This window comes from Eutrema salsugineum, unplaced genomic scaffold (genome assembly GCF_000478725.1).
Source record: "Eutrema salsugineum unplaced genomic scaffold, Eutsalg1_0 scaffold_3, whole genome shotgun sequence".
Lineage (NCBI taxonomy): Eukaryota > Viridiplantae > Streptophyta > Magnoliopsida > Brassicales > Brassicaceae > Eutrema > Eutrema salsugineum.
The window spans coordinates 16,784,913-16,812,838 of NW_006256756.1; the positions used below are offsets into that span (position 1 = coordinate 16,784,913).

At 42.9% G+C, this 27,926-nt stretch overlaps 2 non-coding genes across 2 annotated transcripts; one reads left to right on the forward strand and one right to left on the reverse strand.

The window, feature by feature from the left end:
* The first annotated feature begins 7,768 nt into the window (after positions 1 to 7,768).
* Positions 7,769 to 7,875, forward strand: LOC112085928. Its single transcript, XR_002899206.1, has one exon. It is a non-coding gene; the product is annotated as a small nucleolar RNA R71 (small nucleolar RNA).
* Positions 7,876 to 15,825: 7,950 nt separating this feature from the next.
* Positions 15,826 to 15,933, reverse strand: LOC112085817. The gene has a single exon (XR_002899107.1). It is a non-coding gene; the product is annotated as a small nucleolar RNA R71 (small nucleolar RNA).
* Positions 15,934 to 27,926: the final 11,993 nt, after the last annotated feature.

A 27,926-nucleotide genomic window follows, 5' to 3' on the forward strand; every position in this document is an offset into this window, starting at 1 on the left:
AAACCCATTTGTCCCCTGACTTGCCTCCGAAGAAACCACTTTTGCTTAGGTATAACTCATCAATGAGATTCGGCTTCTTTGGTGAATCAGGGAATATAAACCCTTGAACCCTCAGGATCTTGGTGACTATCCAACCGTTCTGAAGTCTTCTTGCTCCTCGCTTCTTGCGGTCGCACAATACATTGTGCCGATAAGTGAGCATTTGAATGGCAAAGAATGCACCCAATGATGGTACATGCAGCGGCCCTTGGAACTCTTTCTTGTTCTTCATTTGAGTGATGAACGGCTTTAGTACGAGTCCCAATAGTTCAAGCTCGGCCGTGTGAATAACACCAGGGTTAAAGGTCGAGAAGAATGTTGATGCTAGGACGCGGTTTTGTGTATCTGATCGCAGGGTTCCTTATGCAGCTTGTCTTGCTCTTGCCTCCGAGGTAGGGTCCAAAAGATATCGTTTCCCACAAGGCGGCCAACTCATCACGAGGGTACACAAACTTGTCAAGCGAGCTTCCATTCCTTTCAAACCCAAAGATTTCATCAAGCTCCTTGAAACTGACCTTGTAGTGCACGCTATCCATTTCAAACTCAATGTGGCCGAATCCTTTGCCATGTAAACGCTTTGGATCTCTCTTGGGGTAGATGATGACCTCCAAGGTTGCAAGAAACTGCTGTGTAATCCCTTCATAGGCAACATCGCTCATCTCAAAGAACTTTGCCAAGCCCATATTCTCAAAAATGAGGGTCACGTCATCAAGTATCTCGAGTTTCTTCAGCAACTCCAAGTCAGGGAATCGACCTTGAGCCACTCTGATTGAGTTAAAGTGGTCCAAGTATTCCTCAGTGGTTGGGAAGTGCTCATCCTCGGGCTCGGCCTTTGGTTCTTTCTTGGACTTTTTGTCACCGTTGTCTACATAAGGGACTAAGGCTCCGGGCTCGTCGTCATCAGATCCCACAGCTGCCTTCTTCCCGTTCCTCTTTGACTCGAGAGCTGGTGCCAGAGTGAGCTCAGTGTTTCTTGCTCGTTTGGGGGTTGGCTCGTCATCGGGTCGCATCGAGGGTTTCTTGCTGGTCTCTCCACTACGTGGCACGGCAACGGCTTTACCCTTCAAAACTCTCTTCTGGCCCGCACTTCTGTTTGTCTCGTGGGTAGGAGTGGTTCGGTATCCGGTCATCTGCAAGGGAGATTCTCAAAGAAACCGTCAGAGCCAAGTATATCGTTAAGCACATGTATCTCAAGATTGGCAAGTACAAAACTTTTTCTCTAGCAGAACTGATATTCATAGCTTTTTCAAACATCAAGGAAAGTAAGAACAAGCCAGAACAACCGATTAGAGACAAGTTATCTAGACATTTCAGCTCAAACACACAAATCATCATTAAGACGGATTCCAAGCGCATTTTCTCAAGAATTTTAAAAACTCAAGAATATGTGATTTTAAATGCAAAGACCGGTTTTTCGTGTGTTGTCTACCCTGGTGGAATTTAAAAAATTGTTCCCAAAGGCCGATATACTCTAAAAGAATCGATTCCACATTTTACAAACATTTAAGCTCGCAAAGAATGAAGGAAAAAGATGAGTTCTTTAAGATGCAAATACCTTTGGGAATGCAAGATTTAAGCTGAACGAGATGCTTATGCAGAGTAGACAACACCCTAACGAGTCTAGAACGCTTGGAATCACGCAAAATGAACGAGAAATGAGTGAGTTGTGTTCGTGAAATGCAGAGAAAAGAGTCTAGAGGGCAAACTCTGCGTTTTGGCAAAGTATGGAGGTCGGTATGGGCTGGAGCGCGCTTTCCAGCTGGCATTTGGACTGTTGTGGGACTGGTCCCCCCTTCTGCTCCAGCTCCAGCCGTTGACCGCGTCAAAAACTACCTTGACCGAGTGTTCAAATTCAAAATGCCGCGCAACCCTTCAAATGGACGCGGTATGGGGATGACGTGGGCTGTACGGACCAAGCCAAATTTTCTCGTGTTACTCTGAGCTGCCTCGACTTGTTCCACCCCGAGGGTACCAAGCTGAGTTGTCTGAGCCCATGCCAACGAGTAAATCCCCATAGCTTTCACGTCTTTTCTTTGGACCTCGCAAAGCCTCTTCTTCGTTCTAAGTGTTTCATGTGTTCTTGCTTTTGATCATTTCTTGAAACCGAGTGCCTCGGCACGCTCCACCACGAGGGCATCATGCCGAGGTCACTTGTTTTTAGCAAAGAACACGTGAGGCTTGGGGGTTTAAACAGGCTGGCCTTGGTGTAAACTGGTCGCAGCCTCGGATCAAGGTTTTTGACCGTTTTAAGTGAACATCGCCCCTCGGTATACTTATACCGAGGTGTTTACACCGTGAGCCTCCCCCACACTTAGTTATTTTACCATAGCACTTCTCAGACACGACCATGATGAAATTAAGTCGAGGAATCTAGCTGAGGTTCTCAAGCTTTCACTCGGTAAAAGATGACCATGGTATGAATATACCGAGGGTCGATACCGAGGCTATGTATGCTCTTTGACTTAATTCATCAGGCTGTGTCTTTTTCAAGCTTTCTCTCACTTTCACCCTCAAGGTTCACTGTCTAACTCCTGAAACACTTAACAAACCCTTCAAAAAGCTTCAAATAAAAAGAAAAAGAAGATGAAAAACGAAATATGTACATGGATAAGCTTGGGGTGTCTCCCAAGAGCACTTTGTTTAACGTCGCTAAGTTTGACTTTTCATACCTTTTCAGGCTGATTCCGGTTCAAGTAGAGGAACTGAGGTAGCTCCCTCCCTTATTTCTGATGCCAAGTAATGCTTTACCCTCTGGCCGTTTACCACAAAGCCTTGTCCATCTTTTCCTTTCAAAACCACAGCTCCATATGGTCTTACTTCAAGAATCGTGAACGGACCAGACCACCTAGACCTCAGCTTCCCAGGGAACAGCTTGAGTCTTGAGTTAAACAACAGAACTTGGTCCCCTTCTTTGAACTCTCTCTTGTGTATCTTCTTGTCATGGAGCGCCTTGGTTCTTTCTTTGTAGATCTTAGAGCTCTCGAAAGCATCTAACAAGATCTCCTCAAGCTCATGAAGCTGTAAAACCCTCTTCTCTTTTGCGGTCTTGATGTCAAAGTTCAGAAGTTTCACTGCCCACAAGGCTTTGTATTCCAACTCAACCGGTAGATGACAGCTCTTCCCATAGAGCAAGTTAAACGGTGAGGTTCCAATGGGGGTTTTGTAGGCGGTTCTGTAAGCCCACAGAGCATCGTCAAGTTTCTTGCTCCAATCCTTCCTGGATGTGTTCACGGTCCTTTCCAAAATGGCCTTTATCTGACGGTTGGAAACCTCCACTTGGCCGCTGGTTTGCGGATGATAAGGGGTGGCCACCTTGTGCTTTACTCCGTGCTTCTTCAAAAGACTCTCAAGAGTCTTGTTGATGAAATGGCTTCCCCCATCACTGATGACTACTCTTGGTACTCCAAACCGTGGGAAGATGATACTCTTGAAGAGTTTTACCACCACTTTTGAATCGTTGGTCGGAGATGCAACCGCTTCAACCCATTTACTCACATAATCCACTGCTACAAGGATATATTGATTCCCATATGAGCTTACAAAGGGACCCATGAAGTCAATGCCCCAACATTCGAAGACTTCTACTTCAAAGATTGGGTTTTGGGGCATTTCATTCCTTTTGGATATGTTTCCGTGCCTTTGACAAGCTTCACACCTCGAGACCACTTCCTGGGCGTCTTTGAACATGGTCGGCCACCAGAAACTGCTCTGTAGAACCTTGGCAACTGTCTTGAACGCACCTAAATGACCACCATACGATGAGCCGTGGCATTCTTGTAGCACTGGATGGATCTCTTCTTCGGCCAAGCATCGCCTATAGAGATGGTCCTTGTTAAGCACGTAAAGATACGGCTCATCCCAATGATACCTCATCACATATCTAAAGAACTTCTTCCTCTGATAAGTATCAAGATCTGGTGGCTCTAATCCGCAAGACAAGTAGTTCACAAGATCCGCGAACCATGGAAGACTTCTTTCCTTGATCGTATTGGCTTCCTCCACCTCTAAGTAAGACCGGACTAACATGAGATGTTCCTCGGGTAAAGCATCATCTATAGGGACCTGTTCTTCAATCCTCAGCCTTGAGAGGTGATCTGCGGCTCCGTTTTCAATGCCCTTCTTATCAAGTATCTCCATGTCAAATTCTTGGAGCAATAAGACCCATCTCAAAAGCCTCGGCTTAGAGTCCTTCTTAGACATCAGGTACCTCAAGGCCGCGTGATCTGTGTAAACCGTGACCTTTGATCCCACTAGATAACTCCTGAATTTGTCAAATGCAAACACAATGGCAAGCATTTCCTTCTCGGTGGTGGCATACTTTTCTTGAGCCGAGTCCAAAGTGCGGCTGGCATAGTAGATCACATGGAGCTTCTTATCTTTCTTCTGTCCCAAGACAGCTCCTACAGCATAATCAGATGCATCGGTGATCACTTCAAATGGTAAAGACCAATCAGGGGCTTGTACAATCGGTGCACTGATCAAAGCCTCCTTGATTCTCTTGAACGCTTCCTCACATTCTTCATCAAAGTTGAAATCCACTTCTTTGCACAATAACCTGGTCAAAGGCCTGGCTATCTTGGAGAAATCCTTGAGGAGCCGTCTATATAACCCAGCGTGGCCAAGGAAGCTTCTTATTCCTTTCACAGAATTCGGTGCTTGTAAGTTCACCATCACCTCGATCTTGGCCTTATCCACCTCGATGCCTTTCTCTGATACCTTGTGTCCCAAGACAATGCCTTCTTGGACCATAAAATGACACTTTTCCCAGTTTAAGACAAGCCTATGCTCCTCACACCGCTTGAGAACCTGAGAAAGATTAGCAAGACATTCGGAGAAAGAGGAGCCGTATACGGAGAAGTCATCCATAAACACCTCAACTTTCTCTTCAATTAGATCAGAGAAAATGTGCATCATACATCTTTGAAAAGTGGCCGGTGCATTACACAAACCGAATGGCATTCTTCTATAAGCATAATTGCCATAAGGGCAGGTGAATGTCGTTTTCTCTTGATCTCGGGGGTCTATAGGTATTTGAAAGAACCCCGAGTATCCATCGAGAAAACAAAAATAAGGATGATTAGCTAACCGTTCAAGCATTTGATCAATGAATGGTAAAGGAAAATGATCTTTTCTTGATGCAGAATTCAATTTCCTATAGTCAATGCACATGCGATGGCCGGTTATAGTTCTTTGGGCTATGAGTTCATCCTTATCGTTTTTCACCACCGTGATCCCACCTTTCTTGGGCACAACGTGTACAGGAGATACCCACCGAGAGTCAGAGATTGGATATATTATCCCTGCCTCAAGGAGCTTTAGTATCTCCTTCTTAACCACCTCTTTGAGGTTCGGGTTAAGTCGACGTTGGTGCTCAATAGAGGACATGGCTTGGTCCTCTAGGTGGATCCTGTGGGTGCATATATCAGGAGAGATTCCTCTAATGTCAGCCAAGGAATACCCTATGGCTCTCCTGAATTTCCTTATTTCACTAAGTAATGCACGTTCCTCATGCTCAAGCAAGTTATCGTTTATGATCACAGGAAAAGTAGAGTTTAGACCTAAGAATGCATACCTGAGCCCTGTTGGTAGAGGCTTGAGCTCAACAGGGGGTGCGTCTGCCTCATTCCAATCGGTATCAAAGCTGCATTGGCCCGGAACAGCTTCCTCGGCCTTTGCTTCATTCTCGCTCGGTTTACCATCGGCCTTGGTATGAGTTGTCACGGCCATGATATCCCGAGGTGTCTCTTCTTTTCCCTTTGACTCCTCGCTTTCTAGAATGTCGAGGCTGCTTGTGTGGAGCTCCAAAAACCTCGCCTCAGCTCCAAGTTCCCTTGGTTGGTCCAAAAGACGCTTGTACACCTCGCTTTCCTCGTTCAAGTACCCGTGCTCGCTTTGTTCCCGCGTTAAGACCACTTGTAACGGATCCTCTGTGTTCAACTCTTCAAGGAGCCCATCAGCCAGCTCCTCCATTACCTCCACATAGAAAACCTGACCTCCAATGGTCGGTTTCTTCATCATTTCCTTCACGTTGAACTTCATAGTCTCGGAACCGATGTGTAGTTCAATCATTCCTCCTCTCACATCTATTATGGCTCCTGCGGTTGCTAATAACGGTCGGCCCAAGATGATAGGGTCTAATGGTTCCTCGTCCACCTCAAGAACTATGAAGTCCAAGGGGATTGTATCTCACCGATCCTCAAAGGTAGATCCTCAAGCAACCCCACCGGTAATCTAACCGATCTATCAGCTAATACAAGAGAGATCTTGGCTGGCTTGTAGCTTTTGTATCCCAATCTCTTGGCCACCGTGTAAGGCATTAAGCTCACAGAAGCTCCAAGGTCACATAAACAGTTGAGAACTTCAGGTGACCTAAAGCACACGGCAAAGTGAAGCTGCCCGGATCGGATAGCTTCCTTGGTATAGATCTTCTTTGTATTATGGCACTGCACTCATGGCTCAGTATCACCATACCCTGGAGCTCCTTTGTCTTGTTGAGGATCGCGTCCTTTAGAAACTTCCCAAGCTGGGGTATAGCTAAGAAAGCATCTATAATGGGTAAGGTGAGTTGCGTGTTCTCCAAGTGTTTCTCAAAGACCGCCTTGGCCTTGTCTAGGATTTTCTTTTTGAAACGCCCTGGGAACGGTATCTTGGGTTGATAAGGTGGTGGTGGAACATAGGGCTTTTCAAGCTCGGTTGTCTTTTCCACCTCTTTTCCTTTGTCCTTGACCGGTTCCTTCTCTAGGACCGTTTCTTTACACGCATCGTCTGAGGCTGCCTCCCCCTCTAATTGCTCATTGGCCTCAATGAGCTTTGTCTTAGGCGTTGGAGTTTGTAATTCCTTACCACTCCTCAATGTGATGGCGTTCACATACTCTTTAGGGTTCGGCTCCGGTTTACCTGGTAAAGCCGGGCCTCTTGATGATGTAGAAGCTTGATTCTGCTTAAGCTCTCTGATATCTTGCTGCATTGTCGCGTGCTGGCACTCAACCCTTTGCTGTCCCTGTAACAGTTGCTGTAGTATCCCACAGACGTCGTTCCCCATTTGATTCTGACCTGTTCCCTGAATCTGTTGTTGATTACCCATCGGCTGCGGATGGAACCCTGGTGGAAACTTGTGTTGCGGCGGTTGGTTGTTGAAGTTGTTACTCTGAGCTGCTTGATTCTGCTGAGTGTAGCCGTGCTGTTGCCCACTGAACTGTTGCTTGGGCTGGAAGGTATTCTGAAAAGGAGCCTTTTGAGCATAGCTTTGTTGTTGTTGTTGACAGGGTACACTTGGTCTTGAGGGTTAGCTACATTCGGGTTTCTGTATGAGAGGTTTGGGTTACTGTTGTAGTTGTTAAACCGCTGATACCTCTGCTGATTCCCTATGTAATTCAGCTCCTCTTGTGTTAGACCATCTTCATTGACATTGTCAAAACTTGGCCCTTGCTCATCAAACTCGCCTTCAAAGTGTATTGGCTTTTGAGTCGCCATCAAAACCTTGTCTAGCTTACTCTGAAGCTCTCTTATATCATTTTTCATGCGCTGTTCATCACTAGATCCCTCTGTACGGTTTGCTCTATCAAAGTCCTCTCCATACGTGTCATTGGACATGGCTAGGTTCTCAACTAGTTCCATTGCCGCAGTGATCTCTTTTCCAAGAAAATTCCCATTTGAAGCTGTATCGAGTTGGTTTCTGATCTTGGGGAGTGCACCTCGGTATAAAGTACTCAAGAGGGATGCCTCTGAGAAGCCGTGGTGTGGGCATTGGTTAGTGTAGCTTCTAAACCGTTCCCAAGCTTCACTAAAGCTCTCGTTATTGTGCTGCGTGAAACTTGAGATCTGATTCCTGAGCTTAGCCGTGCGTGATGTGGAAAAGAACTTTGATAAGAACGCCAGTTTACACTGCTCCCAGGTTTGTATAGAACCCCTCGGTATATTCTTTTCCCACTGGTGTGCTTTATCACCGAGGCTGAAAGGGAACAAGCGTAGCTTGAAGCTATCTTCGGAGACGCCATTTATCTTGGTTAAGTCGCAAACCCAATCAAATTGATCTAGATGCTCGAGAGGGTCTTCTCCAGCCAGACCGTGGAACTTTGAGTTTTGCACCATATTGAGCAGGGAAGCTTTAACTTCAAAGTTGTTGTTTTGAACTTGTGGAGCTTGAATCCCAGCTCGGTATTGGTGCGCATTAGCTCGGTCATTCTCTCCAACACAGATTGGAGGATGTTGTCTCTGAACTTGGGGCGGTGGCGGATAAACATGATGGGCTTGTTGTTCATTTCTATTCGCTTGGTGTTGGTTTTGCTGAGCAAGCCGTTCGTTTCTTTGAGCCTGTTGCTGATTAACATAGGCTTGTTGTTCATTTCTTCCTGCCTGCGCCTCATTAGCCTGAGCCTGGTGCTCGGCTGCCTGAGCCTGTTGCTCCATTCTCTGTTGTTCTGCCATTCCAAGTCTGTCAAAGTGCCGTTCTCTCTCGCGAGCTCGCCTTTCTAATCTGTCGATGTTATCATCGTATGGGAAAAGCGATCCTGTGCTCCGAGACCTGGTATTCATGCACCTGAAAACAAAACAAGAACTTGGAAAGAAGTTAGTAAAACAAAGGAAAGAAAAGCTTGAACTCAAGAACAAACAAGAGACTAATGCTCCTACAAGTTGGCAACGGCGCCAATTGATAACTAAGAGTTTTCAGGCTCTTAGAAGGGTTATCAATCCCCTTGTCAAAGTAGTATAAGGGGTGTCAAACCAAGCTTGTAAACGAGACACTAGCCTATGTCATTTGTTCACTTAAGTCAAGACAAGATGATAAAAGTTTGGTGACGATGATTAACAGGCAAATGAGCAATAAAGTTAAATAAAAGCAGAGATTTAAACTAATCAAGATGCAAATAACAAACAGGTGATTCAGATGATGGTAATGAATGATAAAGGCAGAAGCTTTAGACAGGATATTTGACTCGGGTGCTTCCAAGTTAGACTAAGGGGCTAATGAATCATTTTATCAAGCGATTTCATTTGACTTTGAACTCAAGGCACGTTAATCTTCTCATGAAAGTATTAAACGTCTAAACTGATCCTCTTTCATACCAAAATCCCTTTTGAGAAGCACGAATCAGTCAGCAATAAGAATCGGTTCAAAAACGTCATTTAAGAGAACAAACTATCACTCTCGCGATGAAAGACTCTTAAACCCTTAACCGAGTGGTTCAGACATTTCTACAAACACTTCTGATGCGAGATATGTCTCAGATCTGAACCTCAAGTGATGTGCTTGGATCCAGCTTAGAGATCTCGTCGGTTAAGGAATGAAACATGCAAGACTAGACACCTAAACCCATTAATCCGCCTTGAAAGCACCCTAATCTACCTATCTAAAGTCGCTTAAACGACTACTCACTGATCATAACGAGCTCACTAAGTCCTTTGCAAGACGTGTAGCTAGTCATGATAAGGAGTTTGACGTTGGATGATAAAAGAAATAAAGAAAGAACAAGATTCTGATGCAAAAACGAGATATCGGATTAGATTAATCAAGTTTCACAAAAGAGGCAAGTTCTTCCAGTTAAAAACAGATAAGAGATAAGATAACTTGGTTTTTAGTCTCAAAATGTATTTATAGCAAAGGGAAAGTGTCGCGGGTCAGCCCGGAACAAACCGGGTACTGAACCGCCTTCTTGGGTTGATGGGTGAGTGCCACGGTGTGTTGGAAAGTGAAGCCAAGGTCTTCATGCCGAGGCGTGCACGTGAGTCAGGATCCAGATGAAGATCTCGTGAAGAACACGTCAAGAACATGCATGAACCCTAGTCTTTGATCTATCCTCACGTGTATGTTCTTGAGCCATTCTGTTCTTGATTCTGGGTTCGTGACAAGGGACCTCGGGATAAAATGTCGAGGGGTCATGATGTCGAGGTGCTTGGGAGAACACAGTCCGGCATGCACGCCGAGGTCATTACACCGAGGTGTACTTTCAACACTTAGTCGTTTCCAGCTTTAGTTCTTACGTATGCATGCCTCGATCTAACCATGCCAAGGCTTTGGCACGAGGTCTAGTCCAGAATACTTCCAAGATATGAGCCTCGACTTGAGTGACGCCAAGGTAAAGATACCGAGGCTTGTGAAAATACTTAGCGCGTATCGCAACTCTTTTAGGCTTGTATCGACCATGTCACCTTCCGGAAGCAGTAACTTTCAGCACACGACTCCAATTGCTCTGGGACCAGTTCCACAGTCAAGATGACTTAATAAGCTCGAACTTTGGTGAAGACCGGGTAAGCTGGTTCGGTCTGGAGGGGCTCCGTCCGCCATGATCTTTGAAGTTCGCCGTTCAGTTCTCGGGTACGCGCAATGCTGGTGAATGCTCCGGAAGCCATATCTTTCTCTCCACTGGTCCGAATTGGATGATTCCAACTGTTCTGGAATCTTTGCTTGATTATCTCCAACTTTGGTGAAGACCCCGCCAACTGATTCGGACCGGAAGGTTCCCCGGATTGCTGATCTCTGAATTGCGCGGGCAAGGACAACTTTTGGTCGTAAAAACCTTCCCGCGGTAAGAAAAATGGCCGAGGGCTGTGTACCGCGGTAAGCTTTTTGGTCGTAAAAATTCTTGCCTCGGTCAAAAACTTGTCCCGTGGTATTTTTGCACTCGATACTCGATTCTGGCCGATCGGTAAGGTTTTTGGCCGGTAATGAGCGTCCGGTAAACATTTTGGCCGAGGTTTCCGACCAGCCGGTACGAGATTTGGCCGAAAAATTCCTCCAAGCGGTTTTCACCATTTTTGACCCTTTTCTTCACCGTTTTCTTTTCTGTTCCTCTTCTTAGGCTCCAATTGGTCTCCAAAGCTCCTGATAAAGACTTCAAAACATGCAAAACTCTTTGGGACCTAATGCAAGCCCTAAGTCCTATTTTAACGCCTAAAGACTCAATTTACATGAGAAAACACATGATGAGGACTCTATATTGCAATCTAAATGATGTAAAATATAGACATATCACTATGTGCTGAAAGATATCATCTCCGGAGTGAACATTAGTCCAAGAGATTCCTTTTGATCGTTTCAATGCACTATAGAGGTGAGCCGTCCAGGAAACCTTCCACTTCCCAAGCGCTGATGGTTTCTTCAAAAAGGATGGGGCTGAGTGAGTTATCTGTCTACTGGAGCTGGAAAATCTGGATTCTGAACAGTGGTCAGGAAGTTGTGACAGTTTATGTACGGTGAGTTCCTTGACACCAGGAAGACTGTGCTCGTTGTTGAAACTTACCTTGAGAGTTCTGTGCTTAAAGATCAACACCGACTCCCACACCGACCAAAGGTACCTCGATGTATTTTCCACTCGTTCAACACTTCACCAGCACCAGGCACAACATCGACCAAAAGCTGCCCGGTGCATTTCCACCCGTTCCAGCTAAAACTCCAGCACCGACCACAACATCAGAGAAGAGCACATCGGTGTAGTTTGCTCCGTTTTAACCAGTTCATCCACACCGGCCTCCACACCGGCGCTTAGAACCTCGGTGCTTAACCCAGCGAACTAACCTTTTCACAGCATCGGCCAAGACATCGGCCAGAAGCAAGCCGGTGCCAGCTCCATCGTCGAACCCATACTTTCAACACCGACCGTGACATCAACTTTACAGGCCCCGGTGCTAGCATCCACGTCCAAGACAGGCTTTACAACACATCCACATCGAGTACAACATCGGCCAAGTGAACCTCGGTGTAGATGTGTTGGCGTTTTTAAGTGTTTTCTCTCTTGGTCAACACCCGGTTTGTCCCGGATTGACCACAGACCTAGGGGTGGACTATAAATACTTTTTTAGGGTTTTACCCTAAGGACCAAGCTTTATTCCTTTTGTTTCTTTGCCTTTTTTGTAAAAGACTCCTTTAAGAAGAGAAATATCTCCCTTTTTGAGTTTTAATCAAGAGAGAATCAGAGATTTCTATGTTTAAAGCTGCAAATCAATCATCATCCATCTTTTCCTTCTCCATTTCTCATCATTAATCATGCCAATCTTCTCAACTTGCAAAGGTTTAACAGAGATTAGTATGATTAGTGAGTAGTCACCTTAATGAGGTTCTAGATGTATAGGTTAGGGTGCTAAAGTGTTAGATTAGGGCTAGATTCATGATTTCATCTCTCTAAATAGCTGATCTCTAGGCTAGATCCATACACATCATATGTGGTCTAGATTTTAGGCATTTCATGCACCAAAAGTGTTTGATGAAATGCCAGAAAGAGCTATGTTAGAGATCTTTGCATTTAATGCCATGATGATGTTTGTTAATTCCTTAGATGATCTTTTAGAACTGTTTCTCAATGCTCATTGATTCATATTTCACAAATGATGATTTGGTTTGAAAATGGATTAGTGTAGAGGTTAATGCCTTCATGAGAGGATTAATCTAGATCAGAGTTCTAAATCATTTGATTCATGTCTCATCATTGTCATTAGCATTTCTAGTTTAGCACCAAAGCACCCTAGCCAACTATCATGTCTAGAATCTCATGCTCCCATCATTTCATATCATCTCATCTTGTTTAGTTGTATTTGCTTGCTTGTTTATTTGATCATTAATCTTTGTTCTAGTTTTTAATCTTGTTTTAGGCATTAGTCACAAACAATTTTCACCATTTACTTGAATTAAGAAACTGTCTTATATTCTAGTGTATACCACACATTGGACTAATAAACCCTTTATGCTGCAACAGCTAAGGGATTGATAACCTCTATTTAGAGCTTAAAAAGCTCTAGTTATCAAGAGAGGAGGCTTCTACAGTTCCTCTTGTTAAACAGGTTTTCAAAGTCAAACTTAGAGACTTTAAACAAAGTGCTCTTGGGAGACACCCCAAGCTTATCCTTGTATATAATTTCTTTTCTTGCTTTCTTTTGCTATTTTAAGGATGTTTTGATCTTTGGTTCAAGTGTGTACAGGTTTTAGAGTGGCCTAAGTGCAATTTTAAAAGGGTTGGAGAAGAGAAAAGATGAAAAATCGGCTAAGGAATGCATTCATATCGACATGGTTTCCCTAGGTGTATTTGCTCAGTGTAACAGGTTCAAAAAGCCGAGAAATTATCGACCAGTTACACCGAGCCAGTGGAGGTCGGTGTGGAACAAAAGATGGCCAAGAATGCCTCACACCAAGGTGATTTCACTTGGTGCATTTGCTCGGTGCAACCAGGTTCAAAAAGCCGAGAAAATATAAATCAGTTACACCGAGCAAATGGAGGTCGGTGCAGTGCCGAAAGGAACCAAGTCTTGTCTCACACCAAGGTGATTTTGCTTGGTGCAAGAACTCGGTGTAGAAATGGAAGAAACTTAAAGAGTACACCGACCTCCCACACCGAGCTGATTCACGTTGATATGACCATGGTGCAGCCAATTGTCCAGCGCTCCAAAGGGTGGCTGGGTCAAATTCAAAGATTCCAGCCACCTCCAGCTGTCTCTCACAACAGTAAAGAGAGCCTGATGTAAGAACCAGGGGGTTCTCATGGGAAACAAAGGTGGTGGAGAGACAAAGCAGGCGGTCGCTGATGACACCGTATTTTGACCACTTTTATGGATTATAATTGTATCTTATGCAGGTGTTTTAACTCTGTTTTCAATGTTTTTAAAGTTTTTTCAATGTTTTAGAGTTTCAAAAGACTTTACAGGAAACTTGGGCAAAAGATATGCAATTTGGAACAAATGAGCAATTTTGGATAAATACAGACCGTCAGAAGTATGACAAGCGAAGAAGACCTTCTCACCGTCTGATCACCCCCAAAATTTGAGACAACATAGAGGATCCAACCAGCTTTCTAATGCACTTTGTTTGGAGACAATCCAACGGTTAGATCTTAAGATACTCCCGATGCAAGAATGACAGAAAATGCAGTTCCGGAAGGGAGCATGTGCCGGGACCGCGGCAAACACCTATTTTCCCGCGGTTAGAGCCACCGCGACCACGGACTTTGGTCGTTCACTTTCCCGACGACTTAATTAAAGCCCAGATCAATTCCTTTCGTTATTTTTGAAGCCCTAAGTGTCCAGAACCACCCCAGAAGCTATAAATACCCCCTTTATGTCATTCCTAAAGGTGTGGAGACGACATAAGATAGAAAGAGAGAGAGATTTCGTGAGAGTGCTTCAAAAACCCTAGGAGGCCGCCGCCCTTGGAGGAGGAGCCGCCGCTGGAGGAAGACGTCGCGCCTCCGTCGTCGCTTCCGTTCTTCGTTCTTCTTCTTTCTTTTCTTTAATTTCCTGCAACTTTCAATACTCTGTGATGATTGTTTACAATATGTTTGAGTAGTTACCCAGTTGGGTTTAAAGGGATTGTTCAAATGGAATTTCATGTGTCTTTGCTTATGAATCGATAGATTTAGGATTTATAATCTTCTAGATGTTCTTCGTTTGCCTTTAATCTTACTGCGTGATTCTTTGCTGGCCACTTAGAAGCCGATCTGATATGATATGTTGCGAAAGCTTTCATTGATTGTCTGAACTAGGGTGAAACGAGCAATTTTTCTATAGGAGTGGAAACCTACCTGTAGTTGAGTTGTGAATAATTATGAGTCTTGTTCTGCTATTGCATCTTCTCCCTTCCAGAATCAGAGTGGAAACCTACTGATTAGGGTTGCGAGAGATAGTTGTTTAGTGCTGCGAAAGTAGGCTATTCATACTTCTGTGCCTCGAGTTCTAGAACATACCTAGTTGATTACCTTTATCACTTGTTTAAAATCGACCTAGCATAGACTATGAACCCCTGCGAAAACCCCTTGAGCCCCAACGTTTGTCTTTAATTGCTTACAACCTTCGTATTCCTTTGCTTTTCATTCGCTTATTTTCTTGTTTCCATTATACTTTAAATCGCTATTTACTTGCCTTCTATTCGCTTTGTTTAATCGCTTTTTACTTGCTTTACCTGCTTTAGTTTTATTTCAATTGCTTTTACTTGTTTAGCTTTCTAGTTTAGATTTAGTGACAACAAAAACCCAAAACCAAAACCAAAACCTTTTAGTTCTAATCTGATTTAAGCGTTGCGTTGAATTCGTACTGAAACAACTAAGTCTCTGTGGATCGATACCCTAAGTACTACAGTGCACATCTGTGCACTTGCAGACATTTAGGGGTTATAAATTTAAAACTTGAAGCTTAGTAAAACGAAAACAACAAACCCCCGTTTACAAACTCGCATCAAGTTTTTGGCGCCGTTGCCGGGGACTTAAATTTGTTTCGTTGCGAATCCCAGCTTAAATCCATTAGAACACTTGTTTATTTTTACTTTTTCTTTTGATTTTTTTCAGGTTTCTCTGCAATGAGAGACCGGGAACATGTTCCAGGAACTCTTGGTGATCCACCAAATCGTGTGGATGGTGATCCAAGCGATGATGACCTGACTGATGATGAGTTTGAAGAACCGATTTATGATGACAATGAGCTAATCGGATCGGTCAAACACAAAGATGATGATGAACTGATTGGAAGTTTCGATTCACTCGAAAAGTTCATGGGAGATCGAAGAGCTATTCAACCAGCCTTACCTGAGGATGGCAAAACCAAAATTAAGGTACCCCATATCCATTTAGTTCAACAAAATCAATTCTCTGGTTATTCGTTCGAAAACCCGATAGACCATATCCAGACTTTCGAAGAATTATGTGCAACCATTACAGCAAATGGGGATTACCACAAGTGTAGTCTTTTCCCATTCTCTCTTAGAGATAAGGCCAGCAAATGGCTAAAATCTTTGCCACCTGCTTCACTAAAAACGTGGGCAGCGTGTAAAACTGCTTTCCTAAATCATTTTTACACTAGAAATCTTTCAAATCTCTTAAGAAAGAAGATAAGAACTTTTAAACAAAAAGAAGATGAAGATCTTTTAGAAACTTGGGAAAGATTTAGGGAATACCAAAGAGATTGTCCACACCATGGATATGCCGAGGAATACCTGCTAAGTATCTTCTATCGCGGTATAACTCCAGAGTTACGACACTCTTTTGATATAGCAAGTAATGGAGATTTCACAACTAGATCTGTAGAAGATGCTCACGTTTTCATTAAAAATTTAGGAAACAGCATCCGAAATCAAGTAACCTTTGGTAATTCTGCACTTCCTGAGAAGAAAGAAGAAATTTCGGAAGTTATAAAGTGTCTCTGTCACATAATGAGTCATCTTGGATTGCAACAACCAAATAGGGTACACAATACGTGTAACTTTGAAGGTTGGGACAACCCAATGAATTCTTATAATCAAGGGATGGTGAACACTGCAGAAGTTTATCAAATTCAAGATTTTCCATTCGTTTCTAATCACCGCGGGTCCATTCGTCATGACCGCGGCCAAGCAAGCTTTCACCGCGGTCGTGCTGGTTCTGACCGCGGCCAAGACGTGTTCCACCGCGGTCGCGAGCCACCTGACCGCGGGAAAACGTCTTCCGAGCCTGGTTGGACACCAACTCCCGAACCAATCTCGGCTATTCAATCTAATCCTGTTCCATATCCAAGTTTTCCCTCTTCTAAAGCTGAAAACCTAAACAAAAGGATTCTAGAGCTTGAAAAATCTATGTCTCAAGAGATTAGTGATCTTAGATCTGAACTAAAAGAGATGCAGAAGGATTCTGATACCCTCCTTAACATAATGGTCAAAACTAATTCTAAAACGTTAGAAAATTCTGAAGAGGAGCTAAGTGAAAATTCTTTCGAAAGCTCAAGTGAAGCAGATCCCTCCGATGATGTGAAAGCTATCACACTTAGGAGTGGATTAGCTTACAAAGAGCCTGAATTTCCTAAAGATCCCGAAGATGAGGAAAAGGGTAAGGAAAAGGAGAAAGAAAAAGAAAGAATCACGAATGAAGATGTTGAAAAAGAAGTGGTAGGAGAAAAGGATGGAGAAGAAGTAAGAGAAGATTCATCCCGGGAAATCCTTGGAGAATACCCAATTCCTCCTCCACCAACTCGTGTCTATAAACCTAAACCTCCATATCCTAGAGCCTTAAGAGCCCCTAAGAAAGAAAAAGAAAAAGCTAAGCTTAAATAGCTAATCGATCAATTAAACGTTAAATTACCTTTCGTAGAAGCTTGTGCTATCATTCCTGCTTTGAGAAAATACATGAAGGGTATTCTAACAAATTCTTTAACTCTTGAAGAAGGCGTTATGATGATAACCCATGAATGTAGTTCTATCCTGCAAAGCCGAATCCCTGAAAAGAAAAACGATCCTGGAAGCTTTGTACTTTCATGCACCATCAATGATGTAACTTTTGAGCGTGCTCTCTGTGATTTAGGATCTAGCATAAACATGATGCCTCTTTCAGTAGCAAAACGTTTAGGACATCACACTTTCAAGCCCACTAAAATTTCTTTAGTACTAGCTGATCGTTCCGTTAGACAACCTGTAGGTATCTTAGTAGATGTTCCCGTCGAAATCGAAAAATGTTCCATACCAACCAATTTCGTAGTTCTAGAACTAGAAAAAGAACCTAAGGATCCCCTTATTCTTGGACGACCATTCCTATCTACAGCCGGAGCCATAATCAATGTTCCTGAAGGAAAAATTGATCTTCATCTAGCCGGCCTAGTTATGCAGTTGAACAAAAGTTTCGATAAACCAACTCTGGATGGCAAAATTTGTTGGGTTGATGAGTTAGACGGAATTATTGAGGAAGTCTATGAAGATCTGCTTCTAGACGACCCTTTAAGTGTCACGCTTTCACCCGCAAAAGAGGAACGTAATTTCCTCGAAGGAATTTTGAGTGAATGCGCACGTATGCTTGATAAATCCGAAACTTATAGGAAACCTCTACACTATCTAGATCTTAAGGACCAAACAAATATTCCTACACCTCCTAAAGACACTGCTGCAGCAATTAACGATCCTTGGAGCGAGCTTAAAGCCCCTAAAGTCGAGCTTAACCTCTTCCCGTCGGACTTAAGTACGCTTTCCTTGGACCAAATTCTACTTATCCTGTTAAAATAAACTCTGGTTTGACGGAAGAAGAAACCACAATGCTGTTGACTGAGCTGAGAAAGCATAGAAAAGCCTTAGAATATTCACTTGATGACATACCTGGAATCTCTCCAGATCTTTGTATGCACAAGATAAATCTAGAGGATAATGCTAAAAACTCAATCGAAAGTCAAAGGAGACTGAACCCTAATCTCATGGATGTTGTCAAGAAGGAGATTATGAAGCTTTTAGAAGCTGGAATAATCTTTCCTATCTCAGACAGTACTTGGGTTAGCCCAGTTCATGTTGTCCCAAAGAAAGGAGGAGTCACTGTCATTAAAAATGATAAAGATGAAATGATCGCTACAAGAACAGTAACTGGACATCGTATGTGTATCGATTACCGGAAACTGAATGCAGCAACTAGGAAAGATCATTTTCCACTTCCCTTCATAGATCAAATGCTAGAAAGATTAGCTAATCACCCTTACTATTGCTTCCTTGATGGATACTCCGGATTTTTCCAAATTCCTATTCGACCGGAGGATCAAGAAAAAACGACATTCACTTGTCCATATGGCACGTTCGCTTACCGACGTATGCCTTTTGGATTGTGTAATGCACCTGCTACCTTCCAGCGGTGCATGATGTCGATCTTCACAGACTTTATTGAGGATTTCATGGAAGTATTCATGGATGATTTCTCCGTCTATGGATCTTCTTTTGAAAAATGCTTAGCCAATCTTGGTAAAGTTCTGCAAAGATGTGAAGATAAGCACTTAGTATTAAATTGGGAAAAATGTCACTTCATGGTACAAGACGGAATCGTGCTTGGGCACAGAATTTCCGGAAAAGGTATTGAAGTTGACAAAGCCAAAATCGAGGTCATGACAAGCTTACAACCACCCACAAACGTAAAAGGAATTCGTAGTTTCTTAGGACACGCAGGATTCTATAGGCGCTTCATAAAAGATTTTTCTCAAATAGCTAGACCTCTTACGCGTTTGCTTTGCAAGGAAACGAACTTCGAGTTCGATGATGAGTGCTTAGCCGCGTTTCATAAGATCAAACAAGCCCTTGTTTCCGCTCCAGTCGTGCAAGCACCTGATTGGGAACTCCCATTCGAAATCATGTGCGATGCAAGTGACTATGCAGTCGGAGCAGTGCCTTGCCAACGAAAAGATAAGAAACTGCACGTAATCTACTACGCAAGCAGAACTCTTGACAAAGCTCAATGCAATTATGCTACAACAGAGAAAGAACTTCTGGCTGTCGTATTTTCATTTGAGAAATTCCGTTCTTATCTCGTAGGATCTAAGGTCATAGTTCATACTGATCATGCTGCAATCAAGTATTTAATGTCTAAAAAAGACACTAAACCTCGGTTGATAAGATGGATCCTCCTATTGCAAGAATTCAATATCGAAATTCGAGATCGGAAAGGAGCAGATAATGGAGTTGCAGACCATCTTTCACGAATTCGAGTTGAAGAAAGATTGCCTTTAAATGACAGTTTTCCTGAAGAAAACATCTATGCAATAGATACTACCCCCAATGCCAATACCGCACCACCACATCCTCTAATGCGACGAGCAGATGCTTTCAACACCCCATGGTTTAGGCACATAGAAAATTACCTAGCAGCAGATGTAGAACCACCACAATTCTTTGGTTATAGGAAGAAAAAGTTTCTGAAAGACGTAAGACATTATTTTTGAGATGAACCTTATCTCTATAAGAGATGTGCTGATGGGTTATTCCGAAGATGCGTGGCTGAATAAGAGATGGAAGGAATTTTATTCGGATGCCATAGCTCGTCTGACGCAGGACACTTTGCAACCTTCAAAACCGCTTCAAAGATCTTGCAAGCAGGTTTTTGGTGGCCTACTTTGTTCAAAGATACTCAAGCTTATATATCGCGATGCGATAAATGCCAAAGGATGGGTAACATAAGCAAAAGGAATGAGATGCCTCAAAATTTTATTCTCGAAGTCGAAATTTTCGATGTCTGGGGAATAGATTTTATGGGACCCTTTCCAACTTCTTTTGGAAACCAATATATCTTAGTTGCAGTAGACTACGTCTCTAAGTGGGTTGAAGCAGTCGCAAGTCCCACCAATGATGCAAAAGTCGTCATGAAGCTGTTTAAATCTGTTATATTCCCGCGTTTTGGAGTTCCTAGAATTGTGATAAGCGACGGAGGATCGCACTTCATCAACAGAGTTTTCGAAAACCTTCTTAGAAAGAATGGAGTTACACATAAAGTTGCTTCTCTATACCATCCCCAAACTAGTGGTCAAGTAGAAATCTCAAACAGAGAAATCAAGTCGATTTTGCAGAAAACGGCTGCAGTTCATCGCAAGGATTGGTCTACCAAGCTTGACGATGCATTATGGGCATATCAAACAGCATTCAAGACACCGTTAGGAACAACACCATTCAATCTAGTTTATGGAAAGGCATGCCACCTTCCAGTAGAATTCGAGTATAAGGCGCAATGGGCTATCAAGGAAATGAACATGAACATGAAAACAGCTGGAGAAAGAAGACTACTTCAACTTCATGAGTTAGAAGAAATCCGACACAACGCTTATGAAAACTCGAAGATCTACAAGGAGAAGACTAAAGCATATCATGATAAGAAGATTATTCATAGAACTTTTGCTCCTAACGATAAAGTTCTTCTTTTCAATTCTCGTCTTAAGCTTTTTCCAGGAAAATTACGTTCAAGATGGTCAGGACCCTTCACGATAAAGGAAGTCAAACCATACGGAGCCATTGTCCTGTGGGACAGAACCGGTAATTCATTTACAGTGAATGGACAGCGTGTAAAGCCATATCTGGCTGAAGAAACCGAAGACGAAAGAGAAGTGATGTTTTTAATTGATCCATCATCGGCCAATGATGAGACCAAGGAGTGTCACGACCCCGGTTAAGTCTAATCGAACCACAATGTCAAGCTAACGACTTGAAACAAGCGCTTAGTGGGAGGCAACCCACTTGGTATTTTATCTATTTTCCTTTGATCTTTATTTTCTATTTCCATTGCTTTATTTCTGTTTCATTTAATTTCAGGTTTTCAATAAGGAAGAATAGATTTAATTTCAGATTTAATTTCATGTTTTCTATTTCCATTGCTTTGTTTTGGACACATAAAATTTTTCAAAATCTTTTTCATAAAAAAAAATAAATAATAAAATAAATAAATAAATAAATAAATCGTTTTCAAAAAATTTTCAAACCAGGAACACAATAAACATTACTATGATGATTTAGACCAGTGTGCTTCTACGCTATTTCCTCGTTTTTTGCTCTTTTTGTGATTTAGGCCTAGACTAGGCGGTAGCTAGAATACTTGCATTACGAAATCCCACAAAAGGACTTCTATTCATGGAGATTCTTTCTGACAGGATACACTAGCTCATTTTATCTGACCTTAATATTGACATTTAATTTTCTCATCATTGATTTTAGGCAGGCATCGACATACACATCTAGGACGTCTTTTACCCTCACTTTTACCACTCTTTGTCGTCCTAGATGACCAGTTTATCTTTATCTGGTACCATACCCTAAACCCAAAACCCTTGTTTTCAATCCTCGTGCATTCTCTCTTTAGTTTATATCAGCAGATATGTGCAAAAACGTCGGAGAGAAGAGGAGCGACGCAGTTTTCAGTCACTCACAAAGGAGACTGAATGGAATTGGGAAGGAAGAGTATCAGAAACATCAAGAAGCTTTACAAGACAGATATTGACTGGTAATTTCGTACTCTCTAAGACTCTATATCTAAAGGTGTTCCCTTTCTTAAAAAAAAAAAAAAAAAAAAAAAAAAAAAAAAAAAAAAAAACGTGAAAAGTGAAAGGGAAACAAAAAGCCTAATGAGTCTTAGATTGTCAAAATTTATGGAGCAATAAGCAACCACTATTTGTTTAAGGAGCTATGGTTTTGAAAGATTTACAAAAATCTAAGTTTGGGGGAGTTAGGAGAGAACCTGAGGAAGAAGGCCAGTAATCTATGGCAAGAAGAAAGTGACTGAAAACTGTGGATACCAACAGCTTCACTCTCTCTTGCGGTTTTGCATAATATCTTGCATTCTCCAGATCTTCAGGTAACCCGTAAACACTTTAAGCCTTACCCCTAGAATAACCCTTTTTACACCTAGCCTAGATCGCCTTGCCTAGACTTTCTTTGATGAGAACCACCGAGATTTTTAATGAATGTTAAGAGCTAGTTGACTGGAAGTCAGATCTAAGTGTGTAGATTTTTGCATGACGGATTAACGGACTAGTTTGCTTGTATTTTGGTGAGAATTTTCTAGACTAGATCCAAATAGATGTTTCACGATAAGTTATGGTTTAGAAGGACGGTCACTGAGATATTGTTTAGTTTCTGCGATTTTCAAAAATATCTTTCCTGACTTAAGTTTGTTTGAGGACAAACAAAAAGGTAAGTCTGGGGGAGTTGATGACACCGTATTTTGACCACTTTTATGGATTATAATTGTATCTTATGCAGGTGTTTTAACTCTGTTTTCAATGTTTTTAAAGTGTTTTCAATGTTTTAGAGTTTCAAAAGACTTTACAGGAAATTTGGGCAAAAGATATGCAATTTGGAACAAATGAGCAATTTTGGATAAATGCAGACCGTCAGAAGTATGACAAGCGATGGAGACCTTCTCACCGTCTGATCACCCCCACAATTTGAGACAACAAAGAGGATCCAACCAGCTTTCTAATGCACATGGTTTGGAGACAATCCAACGGTTAGATCTTCAGATACTCCCGATGCAAGAATGACAGAAAATGCAGTTCCGGAAGAGAGCATGTGCCGGGACCACGGCAAACACCTATTTTCCCGCGGGTAGAGCCACCGCGACCGCGGACTTTGGTTGTTCACTTTCCCGGCGACTTAATTAAAGCCCAGATCAATTCCTTTCGTTATTTTTGAAGCCCTAAGTGTCTAGAACCACCCCAGAAGCTATAAATACCCCCTTTAGGTCATTCCTAAAGGTGTGGAGACGGCATAAGATAGAAAGAGAGAGAGATTTCGTGAGAGTGCTTCAAAAACCCTAGGAGGCCGCCGCCCTTGGAGGAGGAGCCGCCGCTGGAGGAAGACATCGCGCCTCCGTCGTCGCTTCCGTTCTTCGTTCTTCTTCTTTCTTTTCTTTAATTTCCTGCAACTTTCAATACCCTGTGATGATTGTTTACAATATGTTTGAGTAGTTACCAAGTTGGGTTTAAAGGGATTGTTCAAAGGGAATTTCATGTGTCTTTGCTTATGAATCGATAGATTTAGGATTTATAATCTTCTAGATGTCCTTCGTTTGCCTTTAATCTTACTGCGTGATTCTTTGCTGGCCACTTAGAAGCCGATCTGATATGATATGTTGCGAAAGCTTTCATTGATTGTCTGAACTAGGGTGAAACGAGCAATTCTTCTATAGGAGTGGAAACCTACCTGTAGTTGAGTTGTGAATATTGATGAGTCTTGTTCTGCTATTGCATCTTCTCCCTTCCAGAATCAGAGTGGAAACCTACTGATTAGGGTTGCGAGAGATAGTTGTTTAGTGCTGCGAAAGTAGGCTATTCATGCTTCTGTGCCTCGAGTTCTAGAACATACCTAGTTGATTACCTTTATCACTTGTTTAAAATCGACCTAGCATAGACTATGAACCCCTGCGAAAACCCCTTGAGCCCCAACGTTTGTCTTTAATTGCTTACAACCTTCGTATTCCTTTGCTTTTCATTCGCTTATTTTCTTGTTTCCATTATACTTTCAATCGCTATTTACTTGCCTTCTATTCGCTTTGTTTAATCGCTTTTTACTTGCTTTACCTGCTTTAGTTTTATTTCAATTGCTTTTACTTGTTTAGCTTTCTAGTTTAGATTTAGTGACAACAAAAACCCAAAACCAAAACCAAAACCTTTTAGTTCTAATCTGATTTAAGCGTTGCGTTGAATTAGTACTGAAACAACTAAGTCTCTGTGGATCGAGACCCTAAATACTACAGCGCACATCTGTGCACTTGCAGACATTTAGGGGTTATAAATTTAAAACCTGAAGCTTAGTAAAACGAAAACAACAAACCCCCCTTTACAAACTCGCATCAGTCGCCCTCTCTTTGGCTCAGCGGATGTTCGATAAGTGGGGATCTGGCACGCAGGCGGTCGCCCTCTCGTGTGGGATCAAGAAATGGTGTGTTGGCAGAGTGAATACACGACACAGAGGGGAGGTTACTCTCTGATACGGTGCAGGAGCTCACGCTTGCTTGAATCTCACAAGAAAGCAATGAACAAGATGAGAAGCCGCTTCTCAAAAACTTAGAAGAAAGTTCGTTCTTTTATTGGTGATGGGAAAAAGGTTGCGGACTACAAAGCTGCGTGTGGGACTTTATAAACAGTCTGTCAGCTTGAACCTTCTAGGGCTAGACTCAAAACAAAAATGGAAAGACTCAAAACAACAGGACGTTTAAAGCAAAACTACAAGAAATAAACCTAGACGCCTAAAACATAAACTCATCGTTTCATTAAACTCAAATATGGAAAGTTTGCAACAGACTCTTGAAACTAAACTATTGATGTCATTTTGATGTGGTACTTAGTCCTTGTGCGGGCCGAGATCACCTGCAATAACAATATAGTAAAGGAAAAGCTTACCTTGGTGTAGAGGGCTGCATCTGGCCGCTTGTGCAGTTGTGGAGGCCGGCCTTGAAGCTGCAACGTCTCTGACTTGAAACCTTCTTGTAAAGTCTTCTAAGTGCTTCTCCATTGTGGTTGTCTTCAAGTCCCCAAGCTTTTTGATGCTCCGTCCTAGCTTCTTGGTCTTCTTGGTCTTTCTCGGGTCCGGGTGGTGTGTTGTGAAGCAGCTCCAAATCTGCTCGTTGGTGGGGCAAGATTCCACGTTCGTTAGCTTCAGAATATGGACTTGGATGAGAGATATTACCTTTGTTGGAGGTTTCCAAGCCGTCTGGTTGTTCTAGCGCGGGTGCCTTTAAATCATCGGCTAAATCTTGCATGGTCTCGGCAATCTCGTTATCCGCTCAGGCAAACTTGTTTCTGTCTCGAGCGTTGGATTCAGCTGGTGATTTTGGTCAGGCGATGTCAGCTTCAGTACGACAAATTCCATCGCCAACTTGGTCTTGCCGAGGCGATTCTAATTTCTCGGCTAAAAATTCTCGCGTCTCGGCCAAAAGTTCTCGCGTATCGGCTATTTTTGAGTTGTCCCTTAGTTATTCAAGTTTAAACCTGAAAATGAAATTCTGCTCGGACTGTTAGCATTTAAATAAAAAATTGGTCGAGAGATACCCATTTTGGCCTGAGAGACTTGATCGTCTGGTGGGTCATTCCTGTCTCCCAAGTGTTCGGCCCCGGTTTGGCCGCATAGGTCGTTTAAGCCGTATATGACATTCAGGTCGGGCAACAACGGATTATCTGGTTCTAGCGAGTTGATAAAGATGTGTAAGGCCCTCTTGTATCTATTTCTGAGTTGTTAATCTTGGAGCGTGTCATGGCCCCGTCTTGGACTGATGGCATTAGCTCCGGTAAGGTCTTAGGGTCGATGTCCACATCATTCCCTCCCTCTTCTAAAGGTTTTGACCCCAAAACTTCTTCACCTGCATCAAAATAAGATAAGTCAGCCACTTTGAAAGTGTGTGAAATGTTATACTCACCTGGAAGATCTAAACGGTAAGCATTATCGTTGATCTTGCTCAAGACTTTGAATGGGCCGTCGCCTCGTGGTGAGAGTTTGGATGCAGGCCGACCAGGAAATCTTTCTGTCCTCATTGTAACCAGACCCAATCTCATGGCTCAAATGAGACGTCCTTTCGGCCTTTGGCTGCGGCCTTCTTGTAGACCTCGGTCTTCTTTTCTATGTTGGTCTTCGCCGTCTCATATTACTTTTTGAATAGCTCTCCTCGTCTCAACCCATCTAGATTGGCTCGGTCTACCTGTGCTATAGGTCTAAGATCCACTGGAGAGAGAGGGTTAGTATCATAAACTATCTCAAAAGGAGATAGCTTAGTAGCCGAATGTCTTGCACGATTATATGCGAATTCGACAAAGGGAATACAATCAAGCCAAGTACTCATTTTTTTGCCAAGGGCAGACCTAAGTAATGTAGATAAGGTTCGGTTTACCACTTCTGTTTGACCATCGATCTGTGGGTGGCAAGTTGTGGAGAAAAGGAGCTTGGTGCCTAACGTTTTCCACAAGGTACGCCAAAAATGGCTGAGAAACTTGGTGTCTCGGTCTGAAATGATTGTTCTCGGGATCCCATGTAGACGTACGACCTCCTTGAAGAACAAATTGGCTATTTGTGTGGCGTCGCTTGTCTTTACACACGGTATAAAGTGGGCCATCTTAGAGAATCGGTCGACAACAACAAAGATGGAGTCCTTGTGCCTGATCTTTGGCAAACCTAAGACAAAATCCATCAAAATATCTACCCAAGGGGCGTTAGGTATAGGCAGAGGCATGTATAGACCGTGAGGGTGTGACCTGGATTTAGCTTTGTGGCACTGGATACATCTTGAGCAGAAACGTTCCACATCTCTCTTCATATGGGGCCAATAGAAATGGTCCATCATAACAGCCAGAGTTTTATCCACCCCAAAGTGTCCCATTAAACCTCCACCGTGTGCTTCACTAAGCACTAGTTCCCTCATTGATCCCTGCGGAATACACAAGCGTTTATCTTTAAAAAGAAAACCATCGTGTATATAGAAAGAACCTGTGTGGACTTTGCAGCAATCTTGATATGTTTCCCCAAGCTCAGGATCATCCTTATATAGTTCCTTTATGTGCTCGAAGCCCAAAACTTTGGCCTCCATGGTGGCTATAAGAGTATGGCACCTTGATAAAGCGTCTGCTACCATGTTTTCTTTGCCGTTTTTGTACTTGATTACATAGGGAAAAGTCTCTATGAACTTAAGCCACTTAGAATGTCTCCTTTTAAGTGAGGTTTGGCCACACAAATGCTTAAAGGTCTCGTGGTCAGTGTGTATGATGAATTCCTTGGACAACAAGTAATGTTGCCAAGTTTCCAATGCTCTAACCAGTGCGTACAACTCCTTATCGTAGGTGGGGTAATTGAGGGTGGCCCCATGGAATTTCTCACTGAAATATGCCACCGGTCTCTTCTTCTAATGCAACACAGCTACGATCCCTAACCCGGAGCCATCGCATTCCACTTCAAACATCTCATCAAAGTTAGGTAACGCAAGAACGGGTGCTTGAGTGAGCCTTTTATTCAAGGCTTGAAACGCTTCATCTTGAGCTGCTCTCCACTTAAATGGAGCGTTTTTCTTGATGACAGCCGTGAGTGGTGCGCTCACGGTGCTGAAATCTTTCACAAATCGCCGGTAAAAACTGGCTAACCCATGAAAGCTTCGAACATGATCGTTGGTGGTGGGAGTGGGCCATTCCTGTATGGCTTTGATCTTCTCTTCATCCACCTGTAAGCCTTGTTTACTCACAATACTTCTTGAGGTTAGCATAAAGGCCTTCCTTGCGAAGTGATTTGAGCACTAGTTCAAGGGGTGTGAGATGATCACGTAGGTTCTTACTATATATAAGTATGTCATCAAAATAAACTACTACGAATTAACTTATATATTCTCGAAGAACCTGTTTCATCAGTCGCATGAAGGTGCTTGGAGCATTAGTTAAGCCAAAAGGCATGACTACCACTCGTACAAGCCTTGCTTGGTCTTGAAGGCCGTTTTCCATTCATCTCCCTCACGCATTCTGACCTGATGATACCCACTCTTCAAATCCACTTTGGAGAAGATAGTGGATCCACTAAGTTCATCCAACTTGTCGTCTAAACGCGGGATGGGGTGCCTATACTTGATAGTAATGTTGTTTATGGCTCGGCAATCCACACACATGCGCCATGTGCCATCCTTCTTGGGCACTAGAAGCACAGGCACGGCACAGGGGCTGAGGCTCTCTCTGATATAGCCTTTGTCCATCAAGTC